Here is a 16,742-nt window from a genome sequence, read left to right on the forward strand (position 1 = left end):
TAGTTTGGAAACAAAAACAAAGAAAATTTAATAAACATCCACATCTTTAGCAGAAAAGAACCAATGATTTTGAAGAAAAAACAAGCAGGGTATATAAAAACCATTATCAAGCTAATATAGACTGCCAAACTAGATGACAGTTGAACAACTTTGATCCAGATCTATTTTGTGCAAGTTACTTGCAATTATAATATCGTATAGAAAAAGGAAAAAAACACACCACACAGCGAATCTCAGTCGTAAATTTGTAACCGGCCCATCTTTATCAGCCAAACTGTCTACAGTTAACCAACGCAATCTGACGACACATTGATAAACTTGTCACGGGGTTGACTCAGTTTCCGCTGGTTTCAATTCAGTATCGGCTATGTTAGAAGTTGAGGATTTCTCGTCTGCAGCTGCAGTAGCAGACTGATTTCCATGATCAGAAGTCGAGGATTTCTCATCTGCATCAGCAGCAGCAGCAGCAGCACTCATGGGGTTTCTTGAACTGCACCAAGATCATGGTCATGTTGTCACATCCCTCACCGCCAGAAATAGATGGTGCCAAACACCTATCAAGTACTCTTTCACATACCACAGAGCTTGCTTTCATGCATAATTAGGAAAAAAAAACAAACAAATTTTTATATTTGATTGAGGTACCCAAAAATTTGTATTGCCAAATTCTACTTCTGCAAGAATTCTAAGATTGTCAAAAGCTCAAAAAACTGGTCACTAAGATCAGCAACTCTTTCAACAGGTGGGTAATGTGTTATAACAAACAATTTATGATGTCGACAGTGAAAGCTGAAATATCAGGATTGAAAAAATGAAAACCATGGATATGGTAAATGTACCACCATTGCTACACATAGCCAGTGGGGGTTGCCAAAGCTTTGCCCAAGAGTTGATGTGTGGTGAGAAATTTATTTATGTATAACATTACCAACAATACTTATGTACCCAGAGAGACAACCACAATCCCAACCAATACAACACATGCCTTCTCTATCTTTTCTTGCAAGGAAAATCTTATTCCAATTTCAGTATCAATCACTAAGCATGCATTTTTGCTTTTGGTCCATGGCAAAAAAAAATGCATGTACTTGCTTAAGTAGCTTCTTCAAAGTATACTATTGATAAGAATTACCACACTTAATTATATATGCCTTATTCCACCAATACAAATGGGCATAACAAAGAGAGATCTCACACACTTACTGTGTTCAACTGCTCACGTAGAAAATCTACTAGCTGCTGGCTTGACATGCAATCCCTGAAAAGAATTCCAAATCCAAGTGATTATTAGATATTTGAAATATGATCGACACTTGTATTGGCAAAAATGCTAATTCTATTGGTTTATAGGAAGAATTTAAGCAAGCTTGGGAGCTTTACAACAAACTACTTATACATAAACAAAGTCGAGCAGCATATAAACCCCAAAAATCCTCCCAATGTATCATTATAACATATACAGTTTTTTAATTTTTTAGTGTTGGGCAGGGACGGGGGCAAGAAGCTTTGTTGCCAATCTTTAAATGCATCAAAATGAATAATTTTTTTCATTATTAAGTGAAAAATTATATCTATCACACAGTTCAGGTTTCTCAGAGTGTAATTCTTAACTGCTTGATTTGCTCAAAAATATTTTTCTCCAAATAATTAGGATGCAATTATAATCCAAATACAGCACAAGTAAAAACCTGCAATTCTAGAAAGAAACCAAACTCATTTTTAAAATTCTTTCTATCCCTATTTTAACCAATGTCTAGGACAATAGACACTTGGTAAATCATCGCAACTCACAATTATTTCCAAAATATCCCGATATTAACCATTGTCTAGGACTGGAGGTCATCAAATGGCCTGCAAATAAAAAAGCCCAATATTATTCAATCCGCCCAACCCGTTCCAACCTGCTTAAGTGTCCAGCCCATTCTAATCCATAAAAGATGATTTCAGGATTTGACAAAAGTTTGTTATCCAAGCCCGTCCATAAACTCGGCCCATAAGAGCCCGCATGGGTAATCCTGGCTCGACCATCCCATTAGCCTAACTCAAATTATCCCGTCCATATTTTTATTTATTTATTTTTTATATGTATCTAAAAAAATCTACACCGTTCAGGTCAAATTCAATCCATTAAATATATTAATAATTATATACATATGTATGATATTGAATGTGCACTTTTAGGCTGATGTTTGTAATTTTATTTTAATGTGTAAGTTTAAACTCGTGAGGTTTTTGAGGAGGTAGCACACGATCAAATTCAAAATAGAAAAGGCCAACCTACTTGGGTTTCTAACTTGTGTGAAGTTAGTCCTTTTGTTTTTTTCCCCCACTTGCAAGTATTTTAAATAAATTACATTTCTTGATTGTTTTTTCATTATATGAGATGTAAAAAGGTAAAAAATAAAAAAACAAAAGGGAATGTGCTACAAGTGTACTTCCATTATATGACTAAAAAACAATCATATAATGAAAAAACAAGTTGGGGAAAATCACAAAAGTACATAACAATATATATTATATATATATATATATATGGTACATACCCTTAACAAGGGGTGAAGAAGTAAAAAAGGAAAAGGTTGCTGTGGGTCCTAGTAAGGACAAGAGACAAACTTCAATTTCTTCCACTCTTAATGAGATGGAATCTTGAGCTATTAAACTTTCTTCATCACAGGATGAAAACAAGAGTAAACTTGAGGAGAACACTAGCAGTCCATCCTACGACAATGGGATTGTGAAGAGGATGGAGAAGTCTTTCACTTCAAGGGAAGAGAACAAGAAGAAATTAGATAAGAAGATCAGATATTTAAAGCTAGCAATGGAAAAAGGCTTTGCAAATCTGTCAATCAAACTGAAGAAGCCATGCTTCAAACCTTCAAGCAGAGGCCAAAACTTTCCAAAGCAAGGGCAAGGTGGAGATGCCAATGTTTCTTGGCTAGTTTTGCATACTATCCTTTGGGTTTATGAGAGGATAGTCTTCTGTCTGTCCTTTGTATGTGACCTAGGTCCTTGGGTTGTGATTATGAGAGTCTTTGTAGTCTAGGTAGTATATAATGTAAGTTTCTGAATATTTCTGTATATTCAAATGTATTTTTGATACAAAGAGTACACCACTTATATAGAACTCTAATCCCTAAGACTAAAGGGGAAATACGAATTACACAGAATATTTACACAATCACAATCATTCTAAATTCTTAAAATACAATATAGGCAATATATTTCTCACACATGACAGTGCCTCTCGGTCAGAGAAGATGCAGCTTTAAGGCATATCTTTATTTACCTGATAGGGTTGTGTATTGAGCTTCATTTCACATCTCTATTATTTGGTAATAAAACTCATACCCAAAAAAATAAAAAAATAATAAAAAAGAAAGAAAGAAAGAAAGAAAGAAGACACCATCATCTGATGTCATGGTACAGAGTTCACCTACATTCTATTACGTATATTATAGGTGTGCCACCCACACAATTCAATACAGATTTTATATATCTCCATCTGAGTTTCAACTAAATTCTAATCCACAGATTCATAACTAAAATGAAACTAATACAGACAAATCACTATCCAAATCAACTATAGTGGCAAATAAAAAAACTTTGCAACATATGGAGAATGAAATCACACAGCTGCAAGAACAAGATGAAAATATATGGATGAGCGGAGGTAAAGGTTCAAAATTAAAACCTTTCAAGTAGTCACATATCAGGACATCCCTTGGCAGCTGCATAACTCTGGTTCTGCATCCCTCAGCAAAACACATTCAAGGCTCAGAGGTGGCCTGAAATCGAAGAATGCAGAGCCTAATTACAATAAACATACCAGTAGCTCATCATAAGCTCTCCTATTTGTTGTTAGTTCGATGCCAAGAATGAACACTTGTCTACAGCAAGAGAAAGTGGCAAACCCTAATATCATTACTAGAGATTTGGAAGCAAGGTGTACAAACTTCCTACTTCATCCCTGGAAAATGCAGGGGAAGCATCAATAATGTCCTTAAAATTACTACTTACATTGCCAAATGGTATGGACATAATCAGCTATTTGTAGAATGGAACCCACAAAATTTTCATATTATTGGTGCTTTCGTAAAACCCCAAAATTCCAAAAATTGAGGAACTTTACATACTCCACTTAACACAAAAGAGAAAAATACACATACAATACAAGTACAGAGAAAACTATAAGCATTATCGCAATGGCATTTCCCCATATAATACCATCCTTAACAACAAAGATTATATCTGACACTGTGAATTTATGAAATCTAGTAACTATACATCTAGTCATCATTTGCAAATTTTAATCCACTAAGCATTCAAATATATTAGGAATTAATCAAGAGGATATCCAACTTTTTACTAATAAATGTCAAAACAGTAAACAGCCCAATAGATGTAAGATAAACAAGTTGAGTTCAGAAATGTCCATTGCATGCATTATAGAAGTTTGTGGTACAAACATTTCATCAAGACCATTACAGAATTATATAACCAAAATAGAAACAACAAAAAAAAAAACAAAACAAAACAAAACAAACAAACAAAATCTATCTGCTTCTTACAACGAACTACAATCACTATACCTAGGGTAAAACAAATTCTACGCATAGAAAATGAACAGAAAAGGGAGAGAATAAACTGGGGGGGAAGGGATTTCTTTTTTTCCCTGTCAACTAAGAGGCATGCTGGTAGCAGTAGAAACTAGGTTCCGTAGCTCCATCAAATGTTCATCATTTGATATATGGAGCGAAAGGCGAAGATTTGTCACCAATGTTTCTTGTTCCCAACTTAAGGGTCCCAATGCATTCAATGCCTCAATAGTGCAACGGTAGGCATGTAACTCTAACCTATGAATTTCTTCTGCCAATTCCACCTGACTGGGAAGGAAACAATTCCCTTCCTTAAAGCCCCTATGACAAACAGACTCAGCATCACTACAATTTCCTTCAGTATCTTCAACAGAAAAATTACAACGCAACTTAAAGGAATCATAGCTAGTAATGCTACAACTAGCCACATAGCATGTAATATTGTCTGCATCATTAGGTTCTAAGCTAATTGCATGCGAACACCCATCAGCTCCGCTTGGTTTCTCCCTCTCCACATCGACTTCAGTAAAGTGAGCTGTTCTGCTGTTAAAAGAAGTATAAAAGTTTTTTTCACCCTACATTTCTCGATGGGACAAAACAGCATCTATCTTTAAAGGGGATGGATTTGCAGCAAGCAGACGATGACACCTACCCTCTTTCGCAATTACTCTAAACTTCTGGGAAGTTCTTGCAGGTGCATCAACTTGAGAATAACAATCGGGCAATCCTCTCTTCAGAGTTCTGGAGGAAACAATATGTGATTCTTGGAAATTGTTATTGCTCTTAGCAGCACAAAGCTCCAAAGCTCCTTATTTACAGGGAAATTCATCCCTCTATTTGTTTTCTTAACTTGGGAACTCAATTGGTTGTATTTCAGAGTTGACCGTTCACTGCATTTCCCATCTTCACAGTTTCCAACACCCAGATAGCAAAACAACCCCCCCCCCCCCCCCCCCACACACACACACACCTAGAAAGCACGGATACAGATATGAGATACGGATACGATACGATACGGATACGGCGATACAGCAAAACCTAAAAAAGTAGGATACGGGTACGGTTAGGATACGTTTGTAAAAAATAAAAAATAAATAAATTATTAGCAATGAGTACACATAAGCTCAAGAATGTTGAGAAATCACAGTAACTTTATAGTGCAAAATACTAATCTTTAAGAATTAAGTATTAATTTAAGCTAATAGTTAGTTTAGTTTTTAAATTTTTAATAGGTCTTGCAAATATTTCATTTCAATATCAAGTCTAATATGTTGATATTATAATATCCAAACAATCCATAACTTGACCCTATGTTTTTTCCTTTTGCACTAGTCAAAAATATTCTATGCAAGTTTATTTTCTTATTTATTTATTGATATTTAATTTTACTGTTGTCATATTATCTTATTAATCCTTATTTCTATGTAGTTATAGGGAACACACATGATATAATGAAGATATGCCAATTTGATGAATTCTATTATTTGAGCTTACCATGTTATTTTTATAAAAAAAAAAACTAAGCAAAGTATTGTAAAAATATTCTATTTATTCTCGCAATTATATTATATCATGATGTTATGCAAGAAATAATACAATTCTAATTTCGTAAAAAAAGTAATACGTGACTTGGAGGATTTGATACTTCAAAATTAATTAAGAAGTATCCGACAATATGTGAGTCAGAGTATCCGATACTTCAAAACTAAGTATCCGATACTTCAAAATTAATAAAAAATTAATTAAGAAGTATCCGATACTTTTAATAAGTATCTGATACATATCCGTAAGTATCCGAGGAGTATCGGTATCCGATACGGATACGATACGGATACGTCTTCCTATTTGAAGTATCCGTGCTTCATAGACACACACACACACAAAACAAAACAAAGCAAAAAAAAGAAAGAAAGATAAAATCAATATAAAGTTGATCCCATTAAAACTATTGTTAAATTGTATAACAAAAAAAAAAAAAAAAATAGAACAAGATCAATATTGCTCTAGAAGCCCCAAAATAAATCAACTAGTTCAAATGTCACTAATAACATATCCAAATAAACTTGAATCTAATTATTCTCAAGTGTTAATTTATTATATCTGCAAAAGAGTATCAGCTATAAACGGATTTGTGGAAAATTTGGGAAGCAGAAGATGAAAATTTTAGCAGATGCAAGAGAATTCAAAACAAGAACTCCTAAATAATACATAAATAAATACCGGACACTGGAATATTTGAGTTGCAAGCCGAAAACAGATTCATAAAAAAAACTACCTTTCCAATCATGAACCATTTGCCACCCTGCCAAGATTGTCGCACCCGGAGGTCAACTTTACTGACTTTGAATTCATGGGAGGATCCAAGTAACCTAACCAAAAAGCAATTCCTACCCAAAACCTTAGAAACAGTTGCCATCTTCCAAGAAAAATTCTGAAACACCTCTGCAACATCACCAGGAACACAATTCTCCGATAGTTTCACTGGAGGAGGACAGGGACTAATTGACTTCCTAGATACCCTTTCAACAATCGCCTCATCGGTAGCAGCAGGGCCCATCTCGTATCTAACAGTGTAGTTGTGCCCATTACCACAGATTATCTCAGCACAATGCCAAGAGCCTGATGGCACCTCATTCTTGCTCAGGACCTCAACAATTCTCCCTTTCTTGTATCTCATGATCACTATATTCTCAGCCCCAAATTCCAATGCAGGAAACCTATTTTTCAATCACAACATAAAATAAGAAACCAAATAGACCCAAAAAAAAAAGAAAAAAGAAAAAAGAAAAAAGAAAAAAAAATAGAAACCATAAAACTCAAAAGAACAAATCAAAACATCTAGCAATGCAGAAGAAGGATGAGATTAATGTTGTGTTTCATTTCCCTTTCCAAATCCCTCCTCAAATCCATAATGATCCAAACACAGACTAAGAGAATTGGAAACAATTGAGGAATTTGTAGAGAAAGATAGAACTACCTTGCAGTAATTTAAAAGTTACAGATAACAAGTATATGATGAGACATGATGCATACATTCCATTGAATTCTTGTAATGACTATGTTAATGGAAACTGCCACAATTGATATCACCTATGTTATATATCAACATTTTTGTAAATATAAATCCTCTCTCTCTCTCTATATATATAGACATTACATGTACCAAATATAGTGATCAGATGAACTATGTAAAAAGCAACATTAAATACATAAACCTAAACCTAAAGATCATCATACTATGTCCACCTGCGCCACAAAAAACAGCAATCTTTACAACAAGAAATGGCAGCAGAAAATTACCTGACAAACCAAATTAAAAAAATAAAAATAAAAATAAAAATTCAAGTAATTTCAACAATGAGAAACCGACACGCAGTCCAAACTTACTTTCAGAGAACAGAAATTGTTTTCTGAAAACAATTTACATTAAAAGCAGAATCGAAGCGAAGCGAATAACCTTATCGGCGATTTGAGATTTCGATCGAGAGAGGTTTGGATTGGTATGTGGGGAATTTGGTTTTGTTTAGTCTCTTGTTAACATTGTTGTTGTGGAGGTGATGGTGGTTATTGTTGTGGGTGGGTATTTTTTGTGTTTTTGTTTTTAAAAAACAAAAACAAATCTGTTTTCTTTTTCTTTAATAAATAAACAAACAAAGAATAAAAAAATGCATTGCACGCCAAGTTGCCAGCTCCCCAAGAATAGCTTTGTTTGGTTGAAAGGATTTTTCACTGCTATTGTGTGCCTGGTGCGTGCTGCGCACTCCGTCCTTTTGGATTGGGTAAATGAGTTCGTCTGGTAACGTTTACGTTTTCAATTTATATTTATAAAAATTTTATAAACTGGTTTTTGTTTATTTTTTGTTTATTTTTAGAAAAACATAAACTACAAACACGTTTAGTAAATGACAAAATGTTTAAAAAAATTTAAAAATATAAAAAAGAGTGAGAAATGGCAAGTGGCGGCGGAAGACGGTGGTGGAAAGTAGTAACGGTGGGTGGTGGGTAGCTGGTGGTGGTGGTGGTGGTGGGTGGGTGGGTGACGATGGCGAGTGGTGGGTGGTAGCGAGTGGGTGGTGGTGGTGGTGGTGGTGGTGGTAGTGGCGGCGGTGGGGGTGGTGGCGGATGGCGAGTGGGTGGTGGTGGCGGGTGCTGGTGGTGGGTGGGTGGGTGGGTGACGGTAGCGGGTGGTGGGTGGTAGTGAGTGGGTGGTGGTGGTGGTGGTAGTGGGTGACGGGTGGTGGGTGGTGGTGGCAGGTGGGTGGCAGATGGTGGGTGGTGGGTGGGTCGGTGACGGTGGCGGGTGGTGGTGGGTGACGGATGGTGGGTAGTAGCGGGTAAGTGGTGGTGGTGGTGGTGGGTGGGTGGGTGGGTGACGGTGGCAGGTGGTAGCGAGTGGGTGGTGGTGGGTGGCGGTAGGTGGGTGGTTGTGGTGGTGGTGGTGGGTTGTGAAATCCCGTATTTTTATATAATAAAAAATAATATATAATTTTCTTAAATAATTATTCACAATATTTTGAATTTAATAGTCTGTATATTTTTATACTGAACATTTATTCAAAATAAAATGAAATAAAATATTTTTTTGACTTTATATTATTACTCAATATTAATTTCTGAACCTTATGATATTTTTATTATATTTTTCTCTATATTTTTTTGTAATCAAATTACACTGGAACCTAATATTTTCTGTACTAAAATCCAATCCAAAAAAAAAAAAAAAAAAAGAAAAACCATGGGCTTGCTCCCCATGTTTTCTCACATCCCACCTTCCACGTGCAATCATTTCCTACAACAAAAGAAACGTGGTGAACATGCTGTGTTCAATTTCTTTTTTTTTTTTATTTCTTTTCATTTTCTTTGATCATCTTTACTCTTCCTCATTTTGCTTCTCTTCCAATTTCATAGCTTTCTCTCTATCCGTTTCATCTCTCTTTTTCTACACCTCTCATTCTCAAAACTATTTCTTCTTCTTTATCTCTATTCTTACTCCTCCTCCAGACCTCCATAGTCATGGCTTTAACCCACACTATCGCCAACCCGCGAACTTCACCACCATTGGCGCACTGTCGGACCGCCACCACCACCATCACCTATTTCTATTATCATCTAGAACCACCATTCACAAAGTGTTGTAGGTGAAGAAAGAGAAGAAGAAGGAAGATGGATGAGAAAGAAACAAAGTTAGAGAAATTTATTTTGAATTTCAAAAGTTGTTTTTTGGCTTACTTTCGGCATGCCAAAACCATCAATTCTGGGAAGAATTGAGAAAAATAGGTCATGTAAGATGAAGTACGGAGTAAGTTGAAGAGATTGGCGAAAGAATGAAGTAAAACAGTTAAGAATTAAGAAAGTTATGGGGTCCGAAAGATGGTTCGAAAAAATGTCCGAGATAGTAGGAAAATAATCTTATTTTTTCGTCAAATTTTGGAGATCCGACGGCATGCAAAAAGAGACGGAACGAGGCGTGTGAGTAGTGAACCAAAAACTAGGCCGTGAGGTGAATCTAATGACAGAAAAATAAGATAAAACGGAGTTACGATGAAGAAGATACAAGCATTTGAACTGGTGACATTGAAACTAAAATTCTGGGTCTTCTGTTCGTGCATGCTACGGCTGTCGGAGAAGAAGAACTTAAATTTTATCCAGCGTTTCTCGGCCCTTGGTGCTGCGGTGCATCCTAGTACCTTTAGGTTAATCGAGTGGTCCTATGACTTTAGGGATGACCACCCTTAGGTTTTTCGACGTGTAGAATCCATTTTTGGGGTTAGATCTTGCAAATTCTGAGTCTAAGATGATGATCAACAACTAAAGGTTCTAAGAGAATCCAATGAAAGATCAACGGTAAGATCGTGTCCGATTAATGTGAAATTTCAGCAAGACGATCATGGAGCCAAGACGGTCATATCTTACGATCAGAATCATAAATCAAATTCGGACGATAAATCGCTAGCAACCTAACATAGTAAGAAAACCCTCTCAACCCTCTCATTTTTATATATTTGAAATTTTCAAATTATATACATATGATAAAATGTCTAAACTTGTAGATAAAATTTTATTTATAATTGTATGAAAATTTATGATGGTACATCAAATTTGGACTTGCATGTGTAGTTTATGCCATTAAAAAGATTATTGAAGATGTTATTTGGCCCTTTAAATCTGCCAGAAAGTTGTACTAATTTTTAGACAATTTTATACTCAAAATTTGAAGATGATTTCTTCTACAAAGTTGTTGATAATGATGTCTAGTTCATCCACAAAATATTTCAACAATTATTGAGTTCTCTATGAATTTATACAGATTTTTAACCAAATCTGGAGCTATAGACAAATTTTGTTATGTGTTTGAAAAATCATTAAAAATTTTATATTAAACCAAATCTGATAATTTCTAAGCAAAAAAATGAAATTTGAGAAGTCTAGTTTCATAATAAATTTTTATATCATGGAATTTATTTATAAAATTTAAGTATGGAATTAATTTAAGGAAATGTGATAAATCTGTGTCATAAAATTTCTGGGAATTTTACAGAATTATTTATAACTTATTTTTGGGAATTTATTTCTGAAAAATGACCCAAACATATTTATTGAATATCCTGTACATTTTCACGAATTTTAGAACTATATAAATAATTTATTTATAATTTTTATTACCTAAGGTATAACCTGAAAATTTCTAGACAGGTTTAAGATCATGACTTCAATTATTTATTCGGATAAAAATCAGTTATTGTGTTGGTCCAATTCATCAAATATAGTAAATTAGTAATCCATGTATGGGTGTATTGTGGTTTACTTAATATTGTGGCAGTCTAATCTTGTAAATTAAAAATCCATGCACGTGTGTTACTTTGGTTTATTTTCTCTGTATCTAAATTATTATTTCATACCATGATTTAAATAAATTGTTTATTTAAATGCTGTACATTTATTTATTATTGTGTGACATGTGTAATATTTTATGTTGGGAATTTTAATGAGTTGGTGTAACATCAATTATGATTAAAAATTGAAATTATTTGTGAGTAATATCAAAATTAACTGAAATGATTAACGACATATACAAAGTTAACAATTGACGGTTAATACCAATTGTTCAGAGTGTGTCTTGGTTTTAAAGAGTGTACGAAATTAAGGGTTGACGGTTAATACCGGTTGTTTAGGGTGAGTCCTGATTTTAAAGAGTGTATGAAATCAAGGGATTGACGGTTAATACCAGTTGTTCAGGGTGAGCCCTGGTTTTGAGAATTCTCACGTAAATTGTGTTGCGAAACTCTAAGATGGCACGGGACTTATTTGAACCCTTTTCGGTATTTGGTTTTGGAATAAGGGTGGATGTGCCGGTGGCACACAAGGAGGTTACGTACCCCAGGCAGACCGTTTCCTTGGGGCAGACCACGGATGCTACTACTTGGGTATATAACTCCGGACGTGGGCATCCCTGGTAGTTGCGGTTAGTAACACTAAAATATTTGACCAAGGGAGGGTTTCAAATTAACCGTTGCCATGCTTAGTGGTTGGTAAGTTCAATCTCTTTGGTGAGATTTCGAGTGTCACCTAATTTATTAAAATTATTGAAATTATTTTAATGGTTGTAATTCATGTTTACAATTATATTATTAGCTCGCGTGTATAATCACATTATTTTTCTCTTAAAAAGAATGATAGGTTGGTTATGTTTTCTTACTGTGTTGCAAAACTCATGGCATATATTTTTGTTGCCCTGGCGTTTTATGCCAGGTCTTGGCGAGAAAATAATTGAAGCTGAAATGGAGTCGACGCTAACGTAGAGCCTTGGCTGACCAGAAACCCCGAGTAGAGCCGAATAAATTATATTATTTTATATAATAGTTATTAACGACTTTATAATTTCATTTGATGTTGTATTTGGATAATTTTAAGTTTTTATCTATTGTTATTTGGACATTTGGTTATGTACGGGAGTTGGATTACCCTATTAAGATGTCAACTTTTTGGTTTATCAAGTCATTTTGTTTATTTAATTTTCCTTGATGTTCCAAAAATTTGGGGCGTCACATGGGTGGAGGGTGGTGGTGGCGGGTGGGTGGTAGGTGGGTGGTAGTGGCAGGTAGGTGGTGAGTGGTGGTGGCAAGTAGGTGGCAGGTGGATGGCAGGTGGGTGGTGGTGGTGGCGAGGGGTGGGTGGTGATGGCGAGTGGGTGGCAAGTGGGTGATGGTGGCGGGTGGTGGGTGGTGATGGGAGGTGGGTGGTGAGTGGTGGTGGCAGGTCGTGGTGAGAGGTGGGTGGTGGGTGATGTGGCAGAAGACGGTGGTGGAAAATGGTGGCAGGTGGTGGCTAGTGTTGAGGGATAAAAAAAAAAAACTCAAAACTCAAAACGGAAACACATTTTTTGTGTTTTTATTTTTTGGCCAAATTTATAAACTGAGACCATTGATTTATAAATCAAAAATTTTATCAAACAAGTTTTTATTTGAGTTTTTAAAATTTTTGTAAATATAAACAGAAAACCGAAAACGTAAGTGTTACCAAACGGCACCTTACATCCTGAAAGTTTGAGTTTTACACATATTATTCCTAATGTATAAAAAATTAAACTAATTCTCCTGTCATTGTAGATATTAAATTCATGCACTCTTTTTTTTTTTTATTTTGCTTTAATTTCTCTCATATTTTTCTTCTCCTTTGCTTTGCTTTTTTTTTTTTTTCTAATATAATTTCTTCTATTTTTCTATTAAAAGTTTTTATCTTTTATATAAATAAGAGAATATGAAATGAGACTATTAATCACAAAAATATAAATGTAACTTTCAAAATATCAAGAAATGGGATGTAATTGGACCAAACCTCAAGGGTGTCAGTATAATTTACCCTTTTAGATTTTTCCCATTATATCTTTATTTATTATTACTTATATTATTAGTCACTATTTTTTTTTTAGATAGTATTATTAGTCAATATTTGGAATCAGTTTTTTGTTTTTTTTTCCCAATTATTTGTTATTACTATTAGCTAAAAATAGGAATTTGATTTTTTTTCAATTATTTGTCCTCACTATTGACTAAAAATATTAATTTTGAGATTTACAAGTGTCTCGTCAGTACAACTTACAACTAGGGTTTGATGCCCAACTACGAAAAGTTGGCTTCCGACCCCTTCTTCATTTTTAAAACAATTCACCATGTTTTGTTTCAAAAAATTGAGTTTTTTTTTTTTTTTTTTTGTAATGAATTTTTTTAATATTTTACATAATTTCTTTAAATACACCTAATTTAAATAAACTTAAAAATATAATTTGTGAAAAAAAACTTTAAAATATTCAACAAATATAAAAAAATACAAAATAAATAAATAAATAAATAAATAAAAATTCAATATATTTTCGTATTTTGTTGTATTCAATATTTTTTTTTTAATTTTTTGTACAAATTTTTTGCTTTTTAAGTATATTAAGATTTAGTGAATCTAAAAATTAAAAAAAATTAATTAAAATACTTTAACAAATTATTAAAAATATAAAAATACGAATTGAAAACTTATAAAACAGTTTTTGAAAACTAAAATGTTTCTAAAAATGAATAATTGACTACATTTTCTTCATGTTAAATTAATCTTTGGTACTAAAAAATTAGTGGTCCTTAAAATAAACATTAGTGATCCTTAAAAGAAATCTTTTTTTTTTTCCCCCCTTTATATTCTAATGCTATATGCTTCTTTTTCTTCCCTTTTTATTTTCATTTTTTATTTTATCTTTTTGTTAATAACAAAGTCTTTCTTTTCTATCATGATAAGGTAAATAATGTGTAATAAATATAATTAATATAAAAAACTTTCACGATCAATCTCTCCATTCTTTGTAAAAATTTAGATTAAAATGCATTGAATAAGATTAAATGAATTTATTGAGCATAGCCAATAGTTCTAGTGGATTCTCCATCACATGAATGAGATTGAAATATAGTGAAATGGGATCAATTTTATACTCGATAAATAGGTGTTATGGGAAGTTTTTTTTTTTTTAGTGAATTTATTTTAAAATTTTTGAAAAAGTTTTAGATTTTTAGATTCAGATCAACAAGACGAACTAAAAAATTATAATTTTTTTAAAAACAAAAAATATATCCAGAAAAGACAAAAATGAGCCAAAAGGAGTAAATTTTTTTTACTTATTTTTGTCTTTAGAATTTTTCAATATATATATATATATATATATACTTTTTAGGTTTGTCTTGACAAGACGAAACATAATTTTTAAAAAAATCACCAAAAACAAAAAAATTAGAAAAAGAGGTAACTTTTTTTTGTTGCCAAAATGGGCCAAATTGAATTTATTGAGTAATTAATTTCAATCATTAATTACTCAATAAAATTTTATTCAAATTCCCATAAAAACAATAATCAAATTGTTTTTGACAATTGTGGAGGACATATTTCGTGAATGGCAGCATATGGCCAAGGTGATGCCGACGTGTCAGTCGGGGTGCCACGTGGCTTGGTCATGCGCTGAGATTATCTCGGCTAGGCTGAGGTTATTTGCGGAGATATCGGAATCCGAGATGAGCGGATAAGGGACAAGAGTCTCAGAATAGGAGAGGACTTTAGTCTGGATAAAGATAAGGCTCTTTGGGAGTTTATCTCTATCTACCTAAGGGTCCAAGATGAGCATTGAGCCAAAGTCCATTGAAACTAGGCTTCTACAAAAATCAAGTTAGTGCTGGCTATAAAAGCAAGGCACTTTCGTAGGTCTAAGGTATGCTTTTTAGGCTCTGTCTAGTAGGTTAAGCACTGTTGGCTATCTTTGAGAAATAATTACTGACTTGATCGTCGGAGTACCCTTAGGTGGACGAACCACCGTTGGATTCTTATCTTTCTGTAACAGGTTGTTCGGGCTTAATCTATTTTGTTGGTGCTCTCTTACTGAGTTTTCCTATTTGGTTGTGTGGTCAAAAATCAACACCCACAATTTGTCGCCGCCTGTGGGAAAGTAAGGAGAATAAATGGCCAACGACGGACAGAAAGAAAAGGTCGAGGATGGCATCCCTAGTGGGAGTGGCAAACACGCCAATCCTAATGTGGAGGAGAAGAACTGTAATGAAGGACCTCGGGATCAAAATCCCGGGGAAAAGGGCGTCGGCCAAGAGGGAGACGCATCGAAGAAAACAAGTCAAGGCGGGGATTACAATGAAAGCGATCTCCAAGTATGGAAAGATAGATGCTTGAGGAGGGACGGTGAGATGAAGGGAATGACAAACAAATTGGTAGACCTACAATCGGTTGTCAACTTCATGATGCAAAACAACGTCATGCAGCCACCATTTTCGTTAAAGGACATGCCGATTCCAACAGCCAAGAACGATGCCCAGAAAGCGGAGCAGAAAGCTGTCCTAGTAGTTCCTTATCATGACAGGGTGAAGGAACGCTCACTCCGGCCTTCACGGGACGTCAGGCGAGCAGAATCAATAAAAAGAGAGTCTCAGAGGACGCCTCATACGAACAGAACGTATGTCAAGGAACATCGGCATGTTCAAGGGAAGGAACTTTGTTTTGACACGATGAATAGAGAGAAGTCCAAGAAGACTCATAACGATGTTGGGAGCAGCGCACCAAAAAGGTTGAAATCCATTGATAGTTGAGCTCTGGGTTGGACTAAGGAGGATTTGAGGGACTACCTCCAGAGGAAGTGACAGAATGCCGAGGTCATATCCCCGTCAAGCCGAGGACGTTGTTCTTAGTAGAACTAGATAGGTTTGAGGCCCCAAAAAGGTTCCATATGCTGAGGTTCCAAATATATGATGGTAAGTCTGATCCGAACTTTTACGTCGGCTTGTACTTGAATTCAATGGCACTGTACACCGGGAACGAGCCGCTACTATACAAGGTGTTCCCCTCATCCTTTGGAGAAATCGTGTCGGATTGGTTTCACAAGTTGCCGAAAGGAACTGTGAAGAGTTGGGATGGCCTAGTCGAGATGTTTGTGGCTAGGTTTGTTACAAACAAATTGTAGTCGTTAAGGGTAGACTCCTTGATGGCTCTAAAAATTGGCGAGGATGAAAGCCTCAAGGCTTATACTAAAAGGTATTATGAGGTGTTTAATCAAATACCAGGGTGCAACCAAGAGTTGGCGGTCGTATCTTTTAAGAACGGCCTGAACGATGACTG

The 16,742-nt window shown here is 34.7% G+C and overlaps 2 long non-coding RNA genes across 5 annotated transcripts; one reads left to right on the plus strand and one right to left on the minus strand.

Annotated features, from left to right (window-relative positions):
- Window positions 1-67: 67 nt before the first annotated feature.
- On the minus strand, window positions 68-8,307 carry LOC114255901 (uncharacterized). 4 transcript variants are annotated; one of them, XR_014349463.1, is made up of 6 exons: window positions 7,983-8,307; window positions 6,871-6,964; window positions 3,827-3,967; window positions 3,692-3,744; window positions 1,204-1,258; window positions 68-588 (listed from the first exon to the last, which is right to left on the minus strand). It is a non-coding gene; the product is annotated as an uncharacterized LOC114255901 (long non-coding RNA). The 4 variants fall into 4 exon arrangements; XR_014349462.1 differs by lacking the exon at window positions 3,827-3,967 and having other exon boundaries at window positions 3,692-3,785; window positions 7,983-8,304; XR_014349461.1 differs by lacking the exon at window positions 3,827-3,967 and having other exon boundaries at window positions 3,692-3,785; window positions 6,887-6,964; window positions 7,983-8,303.
- A 1,087-nt stretch (window positions 8,308-9,394) lies between these two features.
- On the plus strand, window positions 9,395-12,561 carry LOC145805979 (uncharacterized). Its single transcript, XR_014348362.1, has 2 exons — window positions 9,395-10,560; window positions 12,345-12,561. It is a non-coding gene; the product is annotated as an uncharacterized LOC145805979 (long non-coding RNA).
- Window positions 12,562-16,742: the final 4,181 nt, after the last annotated feature.

The sequence above is a fragment of the Camellia sinensis genome, chromosome 13, assembly GCF_055761805.1.
Source record: "Camellia sinensis isolate YWXY chromosome 13, ASM5576180v1, whole genome shotgun sequence".
NCBI classification, from domain to species: domain Eukaryota; kingdom Viridiplantae; phylum Streptophyta; class Magnoliopsida; order Ericales; family Theaceae; genus Camellia; species Camellia sinensis.